General features: G+C 41.4%; 1 protein-coding gene across 10 annotated transcripts in view; it reads right to left on the bottom strand.

Annotated features, from left to right (window-relative positions):
* Positions 1 to 20347, bottom strand: part of GLT8D2 (glycosyltransferase 8 domain containing 2) — a 64050-nt gene that overhangs the window by 35797 nt on the left and 7906 nt on the right. Inside the window, exon 3 of one of the 10 annotated variants that reach the window (XM_021092636.1) lies at positions 16351 to 16983. The exons of 3 other annotated variants lie outside the window; for them this stretch is intronic. The gene's annotated coding sequence lies outside the window, so the exon portion shown is untranslated. Of the gene's footprint in view, positions 1 to 12353; positions 12552 to 16350; positions 16984 to 20347 lie in introns of those variants that run through there. 6 more of the 10 variants (XM_021092644.1, XM_021092645.1, XM_021092646.1 and 3 more) reach the window with 6 other exon arrangements.

Here is a 20347-nt window from a genome sequence, read left to right as displayed (position 1 = left end):
CAGGGATTGAATACATGCTACAGAAGCAACTCAAGCTGCTGCAATGACAATGCCAGATCCTTAATCCCCTGCACCTCAAGGGAACTCCTTTTTTGCCTATTTTTAAATTGGATCATTGTTTCTTATTTTTGAGCTTTGAGAATTCTTTACATATTTTGGATTCAAGTCCTTTTTTGGATGTGTGATTTGAAATTAGAATAAAATATTTTAAAAAATCAATAAATATATACAAACGCATTTCTAGAAGAGAATTTTAGATTATAAATTTCATTTTAGTTTAGGAGTTCCCATCGTGGTACAGCAGAAACGAATCCGACTAGGAACCATGAGGTTGCAGGTTCGATCCTTGGCCTTGCTCAGGGGGTTAAGGATCCGGCGTTGCCGTGAGCTGTGGTGTAGGTTGCAGACGCGGCTCGGATCTGGCATTGCTGTGGCTGTGGTGTAGCTATAGCTCCAATTAAACCCCTAGCCTGGGAACCTGCGCATGTCGCAGGTGCGGTCCTAGAAAAAGGACAAAAGACAAAAATAAATAAATAAATTTCATTTTAGTTCAGAAATCTAAAATTAAATTTTGTCATCTATTCATTCACTTTGTGGCATTTTCCAGGAGTTGGAATCTGAGCTCCTTTATCTTAAAAAAATTTAATTTGCCATAAATAAGAATTTGTCTTGAAAACTCCAAGTTTATTTTAAAATTAAATTGATCCTTCTTAATTACGGTCCTTCAAATGAACTTCTGAACTTGATGTTTGACCAGAGGCAGCAGTCAGCAAACGGGGAACAGTATACTTTAGGAATTGGTGATATGACAGACAGCCAGCAGGGCACAATCAAGAAAGGCGGGATATTAGAGTATCTAGGGTTTCTTTATGAACAAAGTGTTGTGAGAACTTGCTGGCAGTGGTCTAGGGAAACTCTTCAATGGGGATTTGACTTGAGCCTTTAATTCACTGTAAACAACCAGCTACAATGTCCCTTTCATTTTCCCAGGATATAGACTGTACACTCAGGAGCCCTACGTGCATTTGCAATGGCCCTTCTCCTTTCATCCTCTTGCACTGGAGAAAGAATTTCATCAAAAAGCAGGTTGCTTGTGATTCTTCTCAGATCAATTTCAGGTATTTTCATCCATTTACTATCCATTTTCTACTTCCCAGATGACATGCATTCAGCTAATGTTTTGAGGTGATGTCACCCTAGAATGGTCTTGGGCCACATGTCTGTCCCCTGCCTAGGACCATCTAGAACTAATGGAGAGAATGAGCAGGAGACCAGAAGGTTCTGGGTTCCAAGTCCTTGAGGCCAGCTCCCCCCTGGCTATCCCAGTCAGCCAGGCCAATAAATTTCCCTCTTTTCCTTAAACTGTTTTGAAATGAGGTTCAATTTCTTATACACAAGAATCCTCACAAAGACATTCCCTGTGGCCGGAGTGGTGTCCACATATAGGGAGAAGTTTGCAGGGGGCCAGATAATAATAATAGCTACCATTTATTGATAGCTTAATTTGCACTCAGCCCTATGCTGACCATTTAGGAACATTATCTCCTTTAATTCTTACCATAAACACTTTTCAGACCGATTTATTACCATCTCTATTTTTCAGATGAGAAAACTGTGGCTCAGAGAGGGTAACTTGCTTAAAATCACACACCTGGCAAATGGTGGAGCAGGGAACTGAAATTAGGTTTCTCTGACTTCAAGGCCGATGCTCTCCAACAAAAAGCTTCTGGAGCTCTTGAAGGGCCATTCTGGCTACCCCAGAGGCGGGTGAGATGGGGTCTGGGTGATGGATGTCACTGTGTGTCGATGAAATTTAAGCTCCCAGGGAAGGTTAGTCTGCTCTTCCTTGAGCGCTTGGTTACTCTAACTACTGTGTTCATGCCAGAATCAGAGAAATGGTAAGTGCTAACTCATCTGAGAAGGGCACTCATCTTGCCCCACCCAGCATGTTGCCAACAATAAAATTTCTTTAAGCTCAAAGAGGCTTCAGGAAACTGATATGGCACATCTAATCGCAAGGCATGGCAGCAGTGAGGCAACGAAGCAAATTCCTGAAGCAGATTCTTATAAGAAGCCTTCTAAGGTGCTTTTAGAAAGCAAGGCAGAGAGGAGTCCTTGAGAGGCAGGACTTCCAAGAGGAAGCCTGTTTTAGTTACTTTTTTAAAATGTGAAACTGTATAAAGTTCGACATGCCTAATCTACATCGTTCTCTCCCTCTTCACAGTTTCATCTCATCTCTGATGACGGCACTCTGTGTTTAAGCTGCTGAAAATTGGTATTTCTGGTACTTGTAGTCGAAAGCATTCTAACAGATTAAGTAGGTGCACAAGACATGTTTGCAGCTTCTAGATTGGAGCTGATGGTGTGGATTTAGTAGAGGCATCAGGGTTGTAAACAGGTAGAAGAGTGATGGAGGAAGACCGGGACAAGAGCTGGAGGCAACGGCTGCAAGACATCTTCAGAATGCATAGGATAAGCAGCAGAGATCTGGGCCAAGAGAAACTGGAGTGTCTGGGGCAAGGCCCGGGACAGCATCTTCTAGGTGAGTGTGGTTCCTGACTGCAAGGAAATGCAGCATGGACTCATTCCCTAGGCACACAGGAGATGCAGCCCCCCAGCCAGCTCTCTCCTCTTCTGGCCACTTCCTGTGTGTAGATGGGGGCTCCACACTGGCCCACTTTCCCACCACCTTTGTAAGCCCTCATTCTCAGTCCCTTCTGTCTTTGTCTCTCCAAGCCACATCTGCCACCTACACCATAGCTTGTGGCAATGTCGGATCCTCAACCCACTGAGCACGGGCAGGGATCGAACCCAGGTCCTCATGGATAGTAGTGGGGTTCGTTAACCACTGAGCCATAATGGGAGCTCCAGGACTCAATTCTTGATTTCTTCTCTCCAAAATCCCTCCTTAGGAGGCCTCATCCTGTCTTGTGGCTGGAATATGCCATCCTATGTCATACGTCATATGCTGACAACTCCCAAAGCACTGTCTCCAGCCCAGATCTCTCACGTGGACTCCAGACTCCTGAAGCCAAGTGTCCACTGGGCCTCCAGGTGTCCCAAACTGAGCTCCTGATACTCCACCTCCAAAACATGCACCCCCATCATTTTCCCCAGCCCCGTAATGACAACTCCATTTTTCTAACTGGTTCAGCAAAAGTACACTTGGTGTTATCCTTGACCCGTGTCTCTTTCTCATTTCCTGAAGATGGACTGACAACAAATCCTGTCAGTTCCTCTTTCAAAACATATCTAGACTTTTACCACCTGTATGGCTTTGCCCTGGCCTGATCACCATCATCCTTTGACTGGATTATTCTGCCTTTATCTCCTTTTAGTTGATTTTTTTTTTTTTTGGTCTTTTTGTCTTTTCTAGGGCCACTCCCGCGGCATATGGAGGTTCCCAGGCTAGGGGTCTAATCAAAGTTGTAGCTGCCAGCCTACGCCAGAGCCACAGCAACGTGGGATCCAAGCCGAGTCTGCGACCCACACCACAGCTCATGGCAATGCTGGATCCTTAACCCACTGAGTAAGGCCAGGGATCGAACCCGCAACCTCATGGTTCCTAGTTGGATCTGTTAACCACTGAGCCACGACAGGAACTCCTCCTAAGTGTTTCTTAATCCATCTCCTTTCTACCCTGCCTCATCTCTACTCATTGATTCTGCAATAACTTCCCACCTCTAGGATTTCCTGCTCCCTCCTCTTCCCCAATCCATCACTGGTGTAGCTGTTGCAGTGATCATTTTTGCTCTTTTGAGAATTACATTAATTTGAAACTTACCTGCAGCTTGAGTACCCTTATTTTTTGTTTGATTTTCCTTTTCTTTTTGTCACTGAAACATTTTGAGTCTATCAAAAAGTTGAAAGAATGAACTTTCATATACCCTATACCAGATTTACCAATGCTAACACATTCTCACATTTCCCTCTCTCTTTACTCTCTCTTTCTCCCTCCCTCTCTCCCTCTGTCTATATGTATATGTGTGTGGGGGGGGGTATGTGTGCGTATGACTCTTTGGCACTAACAACTTCAGCACGCATCTCTTAAGAACAAGGATAAAGACACTGCCATTATCACACCTAAGAAAAATAACATTAATTTAATAACACCTGGCAAGCAGTCCATATTCAAAATTTTCCCATTATTCCAATACCATTTTTTATAATTTGGTTGTCATGTCTTTAGTTACTTTTACTCTTGATCAGTCTCACTCCACCCATATTGCCTTTATATTTTCCATGAACATTTTCTGGAAGAAGACAGCCAGTTGTTTTATAGAGTCCTACTGATCCAGCAATCCCACTCCTGAGCATATATATGGAGAAAACTCTAACTGGAAAATAGGCATGCACCCCACCATTCATAGAGCACTATTTATAATAGACAAGACATGGAAGTAACCTAAATGTACATCAATAGATGAATGGATAAAGAAGATGTGAGATATTACTCAGCCATAAAAAGAATGAAATAATGCCATTTGCAGCAACATGGATGGAACTAGAGATTATCATACTAAGTGAAATAAGCCAGACAAAGGCAAATATCCTAATATATCACTGATATGTGGAATTAAAATATGATACAAATTAACTTATGTGCAAAACAGAAACAGACTCACAGACATAGAAAACAAACTTATAGTTACCAAAGGGGAGAGGGGAGGGAATGTGATGGACTGGGAGTTTGATGTTAGTAGATGCAAACTATTATATGTAAAAGAGATAAACAGCAAGACTCTACTGTATAGCACAGGGAACTATATTCAGTATCCTGTAATAAACCATCCCCGACCTCCTTGGCCTCAGATTAAGACCTGCCTCTGCTCCCATCCTGTGCTCTGGAGGGGGGCACATGTGGGCTACCACTGCTACTGAGAACCCCAGGATCAGACAGCAGCAACTGCATCTGCATACTTACCAGATTCCCTTAGCCATCAAGGGAATAATGGCTAGCTCATGCTGAGGACAGAGGCAACAGGGACCCATCCTAAAAACAGCCCTCGCACAAAAATATTAAACCCACACAAGCTACACAGGAACATTCTCACATAAAAATAGCCCTCCAAGACCACAGTAGACAATTGTTTCTCCTTAACTCACAGAATAAGAGGAACATAAGTAAAATGAAGAAGCAGAGTAACCACTCCCAGTTAAAAGACCAAGAGAATTCCCCTGAAATAACAATGAAACAGACCTCTTCAGTCTAATGGACACTGATTTTAAAAAGGAGATGATGAAAATATTGAAGGAATTATGAAAGGCTATTGACAGAAATGCATATTACGGTAAAAAGGAATTAGAAACTACAAAGAGGAACAAAGAAAAATTAGCAAACTCATTTGCCGATATGAAAGCTGACCTAAAGGTAATGAACAGAAGAATGAATAATGCAGAGAAATAAATAAGGGACCTGGAAGATAAAGTAATGAAAATCACTTAATCAGGACAGTAGACAATAAGTCAAATGGAAAAAAAAATGAAAGCATTAGAAGAGACCTATGGGATAATATAAAGCATTCCAATCTATATATAATAGGGATTCTAGAGAGGGAAGAAAGAGAAAAGGGGATTGAGAATATGTTTGAAGCAATAATGGCTTAAAAGTTCCCAAACCTAAATAAGGAAACAGATAATCCAGGTACAGGAAGAATAGAGGGTCCCTGATGAATTAAACCCAAACAGACCTACACCAAGACATATCATAATAAAAATGGCAAGGAGTTCCCTTGTGGCTCAGCAGGTTAAGGATCTGGCATTGTCACTGCTATAGTTCTGGTTATAGCTGTGGTGTAGGTTCAGTTTCTGACCCAAGAATCTGCACATGCCATGGGTGCAGCCAAAAAAAAAAACAAACAAACAAACAAAAAAAACCAAAAATGGCAAAAGTTAAATTAAAGAGAGGATTCTAAAGGCAGCAAGAGGAAAACAGTTGATTACAAGGGAACCCCCACAAGGCTATCAGCTGATTTCTCTACAGAACCATTGTAGGTTAGAAGGGAGTGGCAAGATATACTCAAAGTTCGGAAAGGAAAAAATGTGCAAACTAGGACACTCTACCCAGCAAGATTGTCATTTAGAGGAAGGAAAGAAAAGAATTTCTAAGATAAGAAAAAACTAAAAGAATACAGAATACTAAATCTATCCTTATTACTACACTACCTGTAAATGTAATAAAATTCATTAAGTAATAAAAAAAATACTAAACCTATCCTACCTAAAGGAAATATTGAAAAATCTTCTCTAAATAAGAAAGGAAGACTCTATGGGAAAGGGAAAAGCATAATTGGAAAGTAAATCACTTAAATAAGCCAGTATATGGATTTTTTTTTAAAAAGAGAGAAATTAAAAAATTTCAGTGAAAGTGATGATAACCGCAATGAACAGCAAAAGGATGAACAAACATGAACATGTAAAAAAAATCATAAAATGTGGAAGACGAAAGTAGATGAAAAGAAAATATAATTTTCCCCCCTTGAATGTGTATATGAGCCTAATCTAAAGCAAACAAATATAGGAAGGGATTAACATACTTCAAAAACAAGGTAACCACAAATCAAAAATATACAATAAGTTCACAAAAACCATAAAGAAGAGAATATAAGTAAAATAGAATACAAGAAAATCATGAAACCACAAAAGGAAAAACAAAAAGAAGGGAACAAAGAACAAATATAAAATCAACAGGAAAATAAGATTTAACATGGCAATAAATACATATCTATTATTATTATTATTATTTTGGTCATGCATGCTCACAGCATGCAGAAATTCCTGGGCCAGGGATCAAACATGTGCCACAGTGTGACAATGCCAGATCCTTAACCACTAGGCCACCAGTGAACTCCATATAAATAATTACTTTAAGTGTCAAAGGACTAAATGATCCAATTAAAAAACACAGAGTGGCAGAATGGATAAAAAACAAGAGCCTACCATATGCTGCCTACCGGAGACTCACTTTAGGCCAAAAGATACGCATAGGTTCAAAGTAAGGGCATGGAAAAAAGATATTCCATCATAATGGAAATGACAAGAAAGTAAGGGTTGCAATACTTTTTTTTTTAGGGCTGCACCCGTAGCATATGGAGTTTCCCAGGCTAAGGGTCCAATTGGAGGTGTAGCCACTGGCCTATACCACAGCCACAGCAACAGCAGATCCCAGCCACATCTGCGACCTACACCACAGCTCACAGCAAGGCTGGATCTTTAACCCACTGAGTGAGGCCAGGGATTGAACCTGCATCATCATGGATGCTAGTCAGATTTGTTTCCACTGAGCCACGGTGGGAACTCCAGGGTCGCAATACTTATATCAGACAAAATAGACTTCAAAACAAAGATCATAAAGAAAGATAAAGAAGGACACTATTTAATAATAAAAGGATCAATACAAGAAAGGGTTTTACACTTATCAACATATGGCATTCCCGTCGTGGCGCAGTGGTTAACAAATCCAACTAGGAACCATGAGGTTGCGGGTTCGATCCCTGCCCTTGCTCAGTGGGTTAACAATCCGGCGTTGCTGTGAGCTGTGGTGTAGGTTGCCGACACGGCTCAGATCCCGCTCAGATCCCACGTTGCTGTGGCTCTGGCGTAGGCTGGCGTCAACAGCTCTGATTCGACCCCTAGCCTGGGAACCTCCATATGCCTCGGGAGAGGCCCAACAAATGGCAAAAGACAAAAAAAAAAAAAAAAAAACACTTATCAACATATATGCACCTAATATAGGAGCACCCAAAGACATATAACAAATACTAACAGGCAAAAAGGGAGAAATTGATAGGAATACAATAATAGTAGGAAAATTTAACACCCAATCTCATCAGTGGACAGATCTTCTAGACAGAAAATCAATAAGACAACAGAAATCCTAAATGATACAACAGAACAGTCAGACTTAGTCAGTATTTTCAGGATATTAGATCCAAAAAAAAAAAAAGAATACACTTTCTTTTCAAGTACATATGGAACATTTTCTAGGATTAACCACATATTAGGGTACAAAACGAGCCTCAACAATTTTAAGATTATAGAAATATTTCAAGCATCTTTTCTGACAAAAATGGCATGAAACTAGAAATTAACCACAGAAAAAGAAAGGAGAAAAAAACAATTACATGGAGACTAAACAAGATGCTACTAAAAAAAAATTTATGAGTCAACCATGAAGCCAAGGAGGATATTAAGAAATACCTTGAGACAAATGACAATGAAGACACAACCACACAAAATCTATGGGATGTAGCAAAAACAGTTCTTAGACAGAAGTTCATAGCAATATAGGCCTTCCTCAAAAAACAAGAAAAATCTCAAATAAACAACCTAACCTACCACTTAAAAGAATCAGAAAAAGAACAAACAAAACCTAAAGTCAGCAGAAGGAAGGAAATAATAAAGATCAGAGAGGAAATACATAAAATAGAGATTTAAAAAATAGAAAAAAAGCAATAAAACCAAGTGCTGGTTCTTTAAAAGAATAAACAAGATTGACAAACCTCTGGTCAGGCTCACCAAGAAGAACCCAAATAAACAAAATAAGAAATGAAAAAGGAGACATCACAACCAAAATTGCAGAAATACAAAAAACCATAAGGGAATATTATGAACAATTATATGCCAGCAAATGTGACAATCTAGAAAAAATGAACAAATTTTTAGAAATGGACAGCCCACCAAAACTGAATCAAGAAGAATTTTTTTTTTTTTTTTTTGCTTTTTAGGGCCTCACCCACAGCATATGGAGGTTCCTGGGCCGTGGTCTAATTGAAGCTACAGCTGCCAGCCTATGCCAGAGCCACAGCAACACCAGATCCAAGCTATATCTGTGACCTACACCACAGCTCACGGCAACATTGGATCCTTAACCCACTGAGCAACTTCATGGTTCCTAGTTGGATCCGTTTCCACTGTGCCATGACGGGAACTCCAAGAAGAAATAATTTGAACAGATTGATCACTGGAAGTGAAATAGAGTCTGCAATTTTAAAACTTTCTACAAACAAAAGACCATGCCCGGATGACTTCACAGGCAAATTCTAACAAACACACAAAGAAGAACTTAAACCAATCCTCAAACTCTTCAAGAGAAGGGAATACTCTCAACAATATTCTATTAAGCCACCATCACCCTAATACCAAAACTAGACAAAGATACCATCAAAAAAGAAAATCACGAACCAATATCTCTGATGCATATAGATGCAAAAATTCTAAATAAAATATTAACAAATTGCGTCCAACAACACATAGAAAATATCACACATCATGACCAAGTGGTATTTATCCCAAGTTCACAAGGATAGTTGAACATATGCAAATCAATCAACGTGATATACCACACAAACAGAAGACAAAAAGACACAATCATCTCAACAGGTGCAGAAAAAGCATTTGACACAATTCAACATCCATTCATGATAAAAACTCTTAGCAAAGTGAGTACAGAGGGAACATATCTCAATATAAGAAAAGCTATCTATAACAAACCCACAGCCAATATGATACTCGACAGTGAAAAGCGGAAAGCTTCCCCTCTAAAATCCAGAACAAGACAAGGATGCCCATTCTCACCTCTACCGTCTAATATAGTATTGGGAGTCCTAGACACAGCAATCACACACACACACAAAAGGAAATAAAAGGTATCCAAACTGGAAGGGAAGAGATAAATTTGTCATTATATGCAGAAGAAAAATAAAAAAGCTAGAGACATAACCCTCTCAGCCTTCAGACAATATTACAAAACTATGGTAATCAAAACAGCATGTGGCACAAGAACAGACATATGGGTCAATGAAACAGAATAGAAAGCCCAGAAATAAACCCACATATCTATGGTCAATTAGGTCCTTCATCAAAGGAGGCAAGAGTATATACAATGGGAAAAAGACAGTCTCTTCGGCTAGTCGTGTTTGGAAAGTTGGACAGCTGCATGTAAATCAATAAAATCAGAACATACTCTTTCACCATGGACAAAAATAAACTCAAAATGGCTTAAAGACATGACACCAAAAAACTTCTGGAAGAGAACACAGGTGAAATATTCTCTGACATAAATTATGTCAACATTTTCTTAGATCAGTCTCCCAGGGCAATAGAAATAAAAACAAAAATAAACAAATGGGATTTAATCAAATTTACAAGCTTTTGTATAGCAAGAGAAGCCACAAACAAAGCAAAAAGTAAATCTACAGAATGATAGAAAATATTTGCAAATGATGCAATGGACAAGAGCTTAACTCCCAAAATATACAAACAGCTCATACTAGTCAACAACAAAAAACAAATAACCCAATCAAAAAATGGGCAGAAGACCTATACAGAATTTCCCCAAAGAGGACATGCTGATAGCCAAGAGGCACATGGAAAAATGCTCAACATCGCTAATTACTAGAGAAATACAAATTAAAACTTCAAGGTACCACCTCACACAGGTCAGAATAGCCATCATTAAAAAAAACCTACAAATAACAGATGCTGGAGAGTGTGTAGAGAAAAGGGAACCCTCCTACACTGTTGTTGGGAATGTAAGTTGGTGCAGACACTATGAAAAACAGTATGTAGGTTCCTCAGAAAACTAAACATAGAACTACCATATGATCCAGCAATCGCACTCTATCTGTACAAAATTATAATTCAAAAATGTACATGTACCCTTATGTTCACAGCAGCACTATTCACAATAGCCAAGACATGGAAACAACCTAAATGTCCATCAACAAATGAGTAGATAAAGAAGATGTGGGGAGTTCCCGTCGTGGCTCAGTGGTTAATGAATCTGACTAGGAACCATGAGGTTGCAGGTTCGATCCCTGGCCTTGTTCAGTGGGTTAAGAATCTGGCCTTGCCATGAGCTGTGGTGTAGGTTGCAGACGGATCCTGCGTTGCTATGGCCCTGGTGTAGGCCGGCAGCTACAGCTCCGATTAGACTCCTAGCCTGGGAACCTCCATATGCTGCAGAAGCGGCCCTAGAAATGGCAAAAAAAAGAAAAAAAAAAAAAGAAGATGTGGTATGGAGTTCCCTGGCGGCCTAGCAGTTAAAGATTCAGCATAGCCATTGCTGTGGCTCAGGTTCAATCCCAGACCCAGGAACTTTCACATGCTGCGGAAGTGCCCCCCTCCCCTCAAAAAAGATGTGGTACTTACATGGAATATGACTCAGCCATATAAATAATGTCAAAAAGGAACAAAATAGTGCCATTCATAGCAACATGGAAGGACCTAGAGATTATCATACCAAGTGAAGTAAGTCACAAAGAAAAAGACAAATATCATATATCATTTATATGTGGAATCTAAAAAAAATGACACAAAAGAACCTATTTATGAAGCAGAAACAGACTTGGACATAGAGAACAAACCTGGGGTTGTCAAGGAGGAAGGAGCTGTGGGAGCTTCTGGTTAGCAGATGTAAGCTATTTTACACGGAAGGGATAAACAGCAAGATCCTACGGTATGGCACAGAGAACTATATTCAATGTAAATAAACCGTAACAGAAAAGAATATTTTAAAAAAGAGAATATATAATCTCTCTGTACAGCAGAGGTTAACACACTGTATATCAATCTTATTTCAAAAAACATAATTAGGAGTCCCCGTCGTGGCGCAGTGGTTAACGAATCCAACTAGGAACCATGAGGTTGCGGGTTCGGTCCCTGCCCTTGCTCGTGGGTTAAGGATCCGGCGTTGCCGTGAGCTGTGGTGTAGGTTGCAGACGCGGCTCGGATCCCGTGTTGCTGTGGCTCTGGCGTAGGCCGGTGGCTACAGCTCCGATTCAACCCCTAGCCTGGGAACCTCCATATGCCACGGGAGCAGCCCAAGAAATAGCAACAACAACAACAACAGACAAAAAGACAAAAAAAACAAAACAAAACAAAAAAAAAAACATAATTAAAAGAATATGAAAAAGAATATATTTACGCACATACACACATATATAAATGAATCACTTTGCTGTACACCAGAAACTAACATTGTAAATCAATTATACTTCAATCAAAAAAAAAAAAAAATCCAAACCCTAAACAACACCCACCTCAAAAAAAAAAACAAAAAAAAAACCCTACTCTGAGTGTCTCTTTCCTTCCTTAAACCTTTCACTGAAATACTGTTACCAAAAGGTTAAGATTGCAGTTTAAGATCCCCAGAGGTCCTCCATGCCATACCTTCTACCCAAAGTGAACTGTTTGAAGGGTAGTCTCCAGTGCTCCACCGGCCTCCATACCCAAGTTTATCCTTCTCTTGTCTCTCAATTTCGGCTCATGTAGCCCCCTCTGCCCGGAATGCTCTTTCCCTCCTCTTTCCCCAAATTGCTACTCTTCCTCCTCCTTCAGGAAGGCAGACTTACCTGCTTACGCCGCCTGGATTCTCCCCCGATCTCCATTTCCATCCCGATCCCTGCACTCAGAACACTGTGTTCTCATGTTGTGGGTGTGCCTGTCTCCTCCACTAGACCATGAGATGTCTGAGGACAGAGACTGTGGCTTACCACCTCTGTGTGCCTCAACAAACATGCATGGAATGAATGCACAGGAGAGAGGAAGAAAGGGCTCTCATTCTGTTCTTCAATTCCAGGAAAAAAGGGGTCAGCCTGCCTTCACTCAGGAAGAAAAACAGGAGGAGGGGAAAGCCAGATTGAGAGTCCCACTCCAGGAATAAAAGCAGAGGGCTCTGGTCTTCCTTTCTCTCACCATCACAACAGGGAGCCCCAGAACTGTGTCCCCTGCACCTTTGCGAGCTTTCCTAGGCTGAGTGACTTCTGTGTTGGGGTTTCCCTGTAGTAATAACTAGTTGAGACTTTAGTAAAGAGCACAGGACAGTCTTCAGAGCAGCAAGAAATATGCAGCTGGGGAGTTCCCGTTATGGCTCAGTGGTTAACGAATCCGACTAGGAACCAAGAGATAGCAGGTTTGATCCCTAGCCTCGCTCAGGGGGTTAAGGATCCAACATTACCATGAGCTGTGGTGTAGGTCACAGATGCAGCTACAGCTCCAATTAGACCCCTAGCCTGGGAACCTCCATATGCATGGGTGCGGCCCTAAAAAGACAAAAAGTCCAAAAAAAAAAAAAAAAAAAAAAAAAAAGAAAGAAATATGCAGCTGGGGAGTCACCAAGGGCGTAGCCAGTGTTAGAAGGAGGAATTTCCTAGGCAAGGCACTGGATGGTAGCAGCTTCAAAGAGGAAAAGTCCTAGGGCCTGTGACTAGGAAGAAAAGGAGAGCTTAGGGAATTGGTCTGGACCAGAGAGGTGTCTGTTAGGTTTAGAAACAGGCCCCAAAAGACCTTGCATGGGGAGTTGCTTTACCAGAAGCCAAAGAGTTTGGGACTGTGGCCAAATCTGGAAAGAATGTCTTAAGACTTGGCAGTGGCTAAGGGGATTAGCTCTGCCTTGGAAGAAAGGCAAAAGTGGGAAGGACTCCAAGAAAGTATTATAAAAATCAGAGCCCATAAGTTTTATTTTATATATAAGCCAATTCTAATCAATTGGAAAGAGCCTTCAGGAATGGTAAATTGAGAAAGACTTTAAAGTCATCACCAGGCTCAGCTGAAAAAAAGAGAGAAAGAAAGAAGGAAAGGAAGCACTCTGATTGATTCATCATGCCTGCCGTGGGTTCTGATAATGAGGAATATGAAAGGACCTGGGAACCAAAAAAGGAAGTAAAAGAGGGGGCTCCTAAAATGTATTTTTGAATAATTTAAGTCTGGCAGGGCGTGTACCTGAGTGGAAATATCATAGGCTTTGTCACAGACAGAGCTCACTTTGAATCCTGGTTCTGCCTCATTTCTTACTGCGTAATCTGTAAAATGGGATTGTTTTGCAAATTAAATTAAATACTTTATTACAATGATAATAGGAAACACTTTCATAGCAATTTCTATGAGCAAAGCATTGTAAATTGAGCACTGTAAATGTAACGCATTACTACTGGGAAGGAATTATAAATTCAGTTCCCTACAAGAAACCCTAAAAGGTGATTATTCCTAATTTACTGATAAGGAAACTGAAGTTCAGGAAGGTTAACAATACTGCCAAGAATCTCTGCCATTATATATAATTCTGTCAGACTTGCACTTGAAGTTCACACACGCATAAAATACATTTTGTAGAGCATTTCATTGCACACCAGGCAGGCTACAGTCATGAGCAGGATAGGAGCATGGGTTCACTTGAGGAAAAAAGGACAAAACTAGGACCCAGGAATCTGGCCTCCCACAAAACACCTCTGGCCTTTTGACTCTGCTAGAGCATGAAAGGCTTACTCCAGTCTTCAGTTGGTGGAGGACCCATCTTGCTTTCTCCTGTGCTAGACTGAGGCATTCTTTCACAACATGGCTTTAAACCAGGTGTCAACAAACCACAGCCAAATCCTGCCCATCACAGGTTTTTACAAATAAAGTTCTGGAGGAACATAGCCAGGTTTATTCTTTGATGTTTTTTCCATGGCCATTTCCATACTCCCTCAGCTGGTATGAGTTGTCACAATGGAGACCACATGGCCTGCAAAGTCACTATCTGGCCCTCTGCAGGGAACGTTTGCTGATCCCTGCCGTCCACCTTAGGCCAGACTGTCTATATATCAATATGGCACTTGCGATCAATCATCGGTCCTTAACCAGGGAAAGGAGAACAAGCTGTCCCCTTGAGTGTTTCTCCAGGGGAGATATGAAGTAGGACGTCCATAAGAGGAAACAAAATGAAAACAGACATGAGGAGAAGAGGATATAGCAGAGTGATAGCCCATGTTAACCTATGTGATGTGATACAATGGCTCAGGGGCAACAGGGGACCACAGTGTTAAACAAACTTAAGTAGGTTTCTCTTCCGTGGGACTTCTCAGGACCTTTAAAATGCCATCATGCCTGGAGAGTGCTGAGGGGGGATACGGGTCACAGAATGGATTTTCCCATGGGACTATCTTCTTTGGAACATTCTTTGGCAAATGCTGAAATAAAAAAACTCTTTAGACTCATGCTCCCTGGGAACTATGGATGAAAAAGGTGAGGGCTGGATGAGCACGTATTTTTCTCAGCAAGGGAGAAGGCAGAAGAACTAAAGAGAGCCAGGGTGGAAAAAAGAAAGGGGTGTTTGAAGAGAAGAAGGAAGGAAGCAGGGCCCTGGGTGACTGGACTATCAGAGGCAACAGTGTGTCAAGGCAGGGCTGCTGCCCAGAGCAGGATGTGTGGTCACTTTCACCATCACCATCATCACCATCAGCATCAGCAGAGATGCTGACCTCCTCTGAGACCTTACTACTCTGCAGATGTTGTATCATCTTCTTTAGACACATAATGTCATCTAATTCCCATTTTACAGATGAGGAGATAGAGTCACTCAGAGTCAAAGCTTATAAGGCTTCCAAGTGGCAGTGCAAAGATTCATCTCAGTGAGTCAGACTCCAGAGCTACCCTGCATTGCTCTACTTTTAACTGCAGTTAGAAGGAGGCCTGGAATTCCATTATGCAGCACACAAAGGGTACTATATACAAATGCAACACCGAAACACTTGGAGAAAAAGACAAAACAAACAAACCAGCGGTCAATTTGGATATTTGACTGCACAGGGCCAAACAGCTAGAGGACTGACTTTTTTCTCACAGCACAGTCAGATGTTTCAATATCACATTTTCTTCTTCTCTCCCTTTTTTCACTCTTCTACAAACTACCCCTTCTTAATTTACATCATAAGTTATTTATCAGGCTCTTTCAGGCTTATCCAATGTATTACGCTTGCTCATAAAGTAAACATAAGACATTTTCTGAATGTTAAAAAGCATTTTCAACTCGAACACTGTGACTACTGTATTTACACTAAGCCTCATTTAGATTTCATACAACTGCCAGTTCTTTTGGGGTGGGGAGGTGGGGGATTACAGCCCTCAGAAGCTTCCTAGGACAGATTCCGAAAACATGAATCACAGCTCAATGAAATCTTTTGTGGCTCAGAAACATACCTTCGTTAAATGCTAGCATTTATCCAGTCCTAGCTAACCGCTGATTTCCATACCTAAAACATGATGAAAACAGTAAATCATATTATCTGGGGGTAGGGAGGCAGGGATAAACCCAGGTCTGGAAAAGCAGTCCAGGATATGAAAAACTTGCACAGTGAGTATTTTGGATTTGCAATGATGGCAAAAACAAAAAACAAAAAGAAAAAAAAAAAGAAAAGAAAAGACGATTCCGATGGCATGCTACAAACATCAACTGGGGGTGCCTAAAAGCAGTTTGTGTGGCTCAATTAACCTCTGATTTACTTTCTTGGGTTTACAGCAAAATAAAGGACAGCTGCCGGTGGGTTAGGGTGAAATAGAAAGGCTGTCAGGCTGTTGGAAATTTCTGTTTACCTGATGAGCGGTGAGGGCAGGGCTTTGGGCTCCTCTGTCTAGAAGGACTGCAGGGCAGAGTGTTCAAATCGTGGCTGGCCCCAGGCTGCTGCCCTTCACGCTGCTTCAGCTGCTTCTAAAATCCCATTGGAAATCTCAAAGGACTGGAGAGCCTCAAGGCCAATATTCCGTTTCCCAAAGTCTTCCTCTCCTGAGCTTCCTCCCCCCCAACTTTGCTTGCATCAACTCTGGAGCGGCTCGGGTTTCTTCCACCCCTGCGCCAAGCAGCTGGGAATCCAGGCGTTGTGCTGGGCGAGTGAGGCGGCCCCTGAAACCACTTCCAGATGTGCTTGGCAGGCCTGCTCCGATGAGCCAGACTTCCTCTCGCATCCTCCTTCAGCAGCCTGCAAATCATTTGGAAAACAAGGCTGCTCTGGAGGAAAAGAATCAAACTGGAGAAGAGTTCAAGCTTGGAGGGTGAGTTTCCACCACACACTGGATCTAAGGTAAACTTTGAGAGGACAGAAGTGAAAAAGTTCAGTTCATACTGATTTTAAGAATATCCTTATGGCCACTAGCTTCTCCTGAAATGCTGTAGTCATAAAATTGCTGTCGACTCCAAATCAAAGCCCAGATAACAACTGCGGTCTCGTTCTACCAAGGCAATGATAATGAGAGAAGTCACAAGATGCTGTGTTTTGTGTTTGAACATGGAAAAGAATCAGCCCCACCCAGCTCTATGCTGTTCTGTGTTTCTGCAACTGATTTTCGAAAACCCAGGAAATGGTGCCAGCACTTTGCCTGGGATCATGGAATTTACTTCTGCAGTGGCCTCTCCCCCTAGTTATTATAAGGAAATACATTTGCCTCTGCTCGCTGCCCTTTTCTAAGTTGGTATTGTTCAAGAGCAATAAATGCAAGCCACATTGTCACTGAAAATCTAGTAGTCACATTAATTACGAGGTAAAATTAATTTTAATGATAATTTTATTTAAAGCAACACATACAAAAATGTTTTTCAACATGTAATTGACATAAACTGGTAACAGGATATTTTTACATTCTTTAAATGTGATCTTTAAAATCCAGCGTGTATTTTACGCTTGCAGCAGATCTCAATTCCAGCACTAACTTTTATCGGAAAAAACTGATACGAATTCAGATTTCATAAAATTGACAGTTTAAACAGTAGATGCACATGCTCACATTGTTTCAAACATCAAAGTTTTCCAATAACTGAATCTAGAATCAGTTTTTCAATTTAAACTGATTAAGCAAAATTTAAAATTCAGTTCTTCAGTAGCACTGGTCAGATTTTAAGTTCTCATAGCCACTGTGGCTCGTGGCTATTGTACTGAACAGTGTGACTCTGAAGGATTTGGCAGGGGGTCTTCAGACTTGAACTTGGAGAAGGGGAACATCCTGACCAGCTTCTATTTCTATAGAACTGTCAACACTGATGAAGCATTTTCAAATTTTCTATTTTGTTTTATTTGTACAACATTCCTGTTAGGTAAGTTGAGAAGATGGCTTTTGTCCCAATTTGCAGATGAGCAAACTGAGGCTTTGAGCAAGTTAAAGTAGTCAATGTTCCCAAAGCAAGTTAGTCGTGAAAGCCAGGGTTGGAATTCCTGTTCAGCACTTGGTCTTTCCTGAGGCATGTTTCAAATATTAGGATTTCTGGACAGCTGCAGCTCTAGGGTTAAATTGTATCTGCAGGTATTTCTTCCCTCGGTCATCCTTCAGCATCCAGTGACTGAGTAGAATGACTAATAGCCCTGGTGTCATTCCCTCATATACCCCATCCCAATGCCTTTGCACCATCCAGCAGGTGTATCATCTTTTTCTGCAGCAGAATTGACTTTACGCTGTTCCTCTTCTCTCTTTAATCCCAGCAAGCTGGGTTTTTTAAATTTATTATTTATTTATTCTTTATTTATTTATTTTTTTAGGGCTGCACCTGCAGCATATGGAAGTTCCCAGGCTAGGGGTCGAATGGGAGCTGCAGCTGATGGTCAATGCCACAGCAACAGCAACATCAGACCGAACCTCATCTTCAACCTGTGCCAAAGCCTGCAGCAATGCTGGATCCTTAACCCACTGAGCGAGGCCAGGGTTGGACCCTGCACCCTCATGGATACTAGTTGGGTTCTTAACTCACTGATCCACAACAGAAACTCCTTTTAAAATTTATTTTCTTTTACTAAAGTATAGTTGATTTACAATGTTGGGCCAATTTAACACAATTTTTGCTGTACAGCAAAGTGACCCAGTCATACATATATATTCCCTTTCTTTTTTGCTTTTTGTTCTTTTTGTCTTTTTAGGGCCGCACCTGAGGCATATGGAAGTTCCTAGGTTAGGGGTTGAGTCAGACCTGCAGCTGCCAGCCTACACCACAGCCACAGCAATGCAGAATTCTTAAACTACTGAGCAAGGCCTGGGCTCAAACCTGCGTCCTCATGGGTACCAGTCGGGTTTGTTACTGCTGAGCCAAAAGAGGAACTCCTATATTCCCTTTCTTATACTTTCTTCCATCATGGTCTATCCCAAGACATTGGATATAGTTCCCTGTGCCATACAGTAGGACCTCATTGCTTATCCATTCTAAATGTAATAGTTCCAACAAGCTGTTTTAAACCACAGCTCTACTCAATGTTTTAGCTAACAGGTATGGTTGTAAAATACTTATCTTGGGTAGCAGCACTAATATCAATATACACTGATCACTTGTGGGAAGCCAGAAGGTTTCGTGGCAGCTCAGGCAGCACAGTACTGCCCCTCCTCGCTGTACCTACATGAGCTAGATACCAACATTTCCTGGCTCAGGGTTTGCCGGTGCCCTTCCAGAACTATGTGCTGTCAGGAGCAGCAGGACAGGCCCTCAGAATGTCCCAAGGAAACAAGGTGGAAAACACTCCGAGCTGACGCCCGCCCAATCCAGTTTCCCCCCAGAGGCTGGGTTTTTCTCCCCCTTTGCATCTCACATCCACTTAGCAGAATGCCTGACCCAGTGTAAGAGTTAGTGAATACGAAGGTTCAGAGAATATGACAACCAAAGCACCTAAGAAGGGGACTCAGAACTGAATTACGTTGTTTTCAAGTCCCTGTTTACTATTCATATTAATTTCCATAAGGACCCAAATCTATCTGTCATTGTTCTTTGCACATTTTCTCCCTAACTCCCTACTGCTTCCAACTCCAGATTCTCCTTTATTTTTGCTGAGCTATGTTCTGAGGATGCAAGAGGCTTACTATCTATGAGCTAGATTTCCACACTGGATGCACAGATTCTGCCCCCAGAGAAGAAATTGAAACAGAAGGAGATGCAGGATATAAGGGGCACCCTCATAAGTATAATGGTTACCAGCATGGGCTCTGGGGATAGACAGACGTAGGTGTTCACACAGACGTTACTGAAAACCTCACCTTCAGTTTCCTTGTCCATAAGATGAGGAAGCTTTTTTTTTGGCAGTGCCTACAGCATGTGGCAGGGATCAAACCCATACCACAGCAGAGACCAAAGCCACAGCAGTGACAATGCTGGATCCTTAAGCCGCTAAGCTACCAGGAAACTTCTGGGGAGGGGGAAAGGACATCATGCATATAAAGCACTCAGTAAGGGCTCCTACATGCAAGCTATTTTTATTATTGTTGCATGAAGACACTCCAAGGTAGGAACAAGAGAAAGAAACTATAACAGTAAGGTATTGGTAACTTTTTTTAAAAGTCCAAATGAGATATGCTGTTGCAAACACTGGTAGCCTACAAAATAACCTCTCTGCTTCTTCCCTTCAAATAGAAACCCTCTTTCATTTGAGGTGGCAAGTGCCCAGTTAAAAACATTCACCTCAAAGGTCCTGCAGTTAGAGTGGCATGTGAACAGCAGTCAGCTGTCTGTGACTTCCTAGACAGCTCCTATTTTCCTGGCAAAGACCTGTTTGGTGCCTCTCGCCCTTTCTTCCTGTCTGAAACCCAACCTTGATGCCTGGAGGTAGAGTAGCCATCTCACCACCCT

Source organism: Sus scrofa, chromosome 5, assembly GCF_000003025.6.
Source record: "Sus scrofa isolate TJ Tabasco breed Duroc chromosome 5, Sscrofa11.1, whole genome shotgun sequence".
NCBI lineage: Eukaryota > Metazoa > Chordata > Mammalia > Artiodactyla > Suidae > Sus > Sus scrofa.
This window is presented reverse-complemented; position numbering and strand designations above follow the sequence as displayed.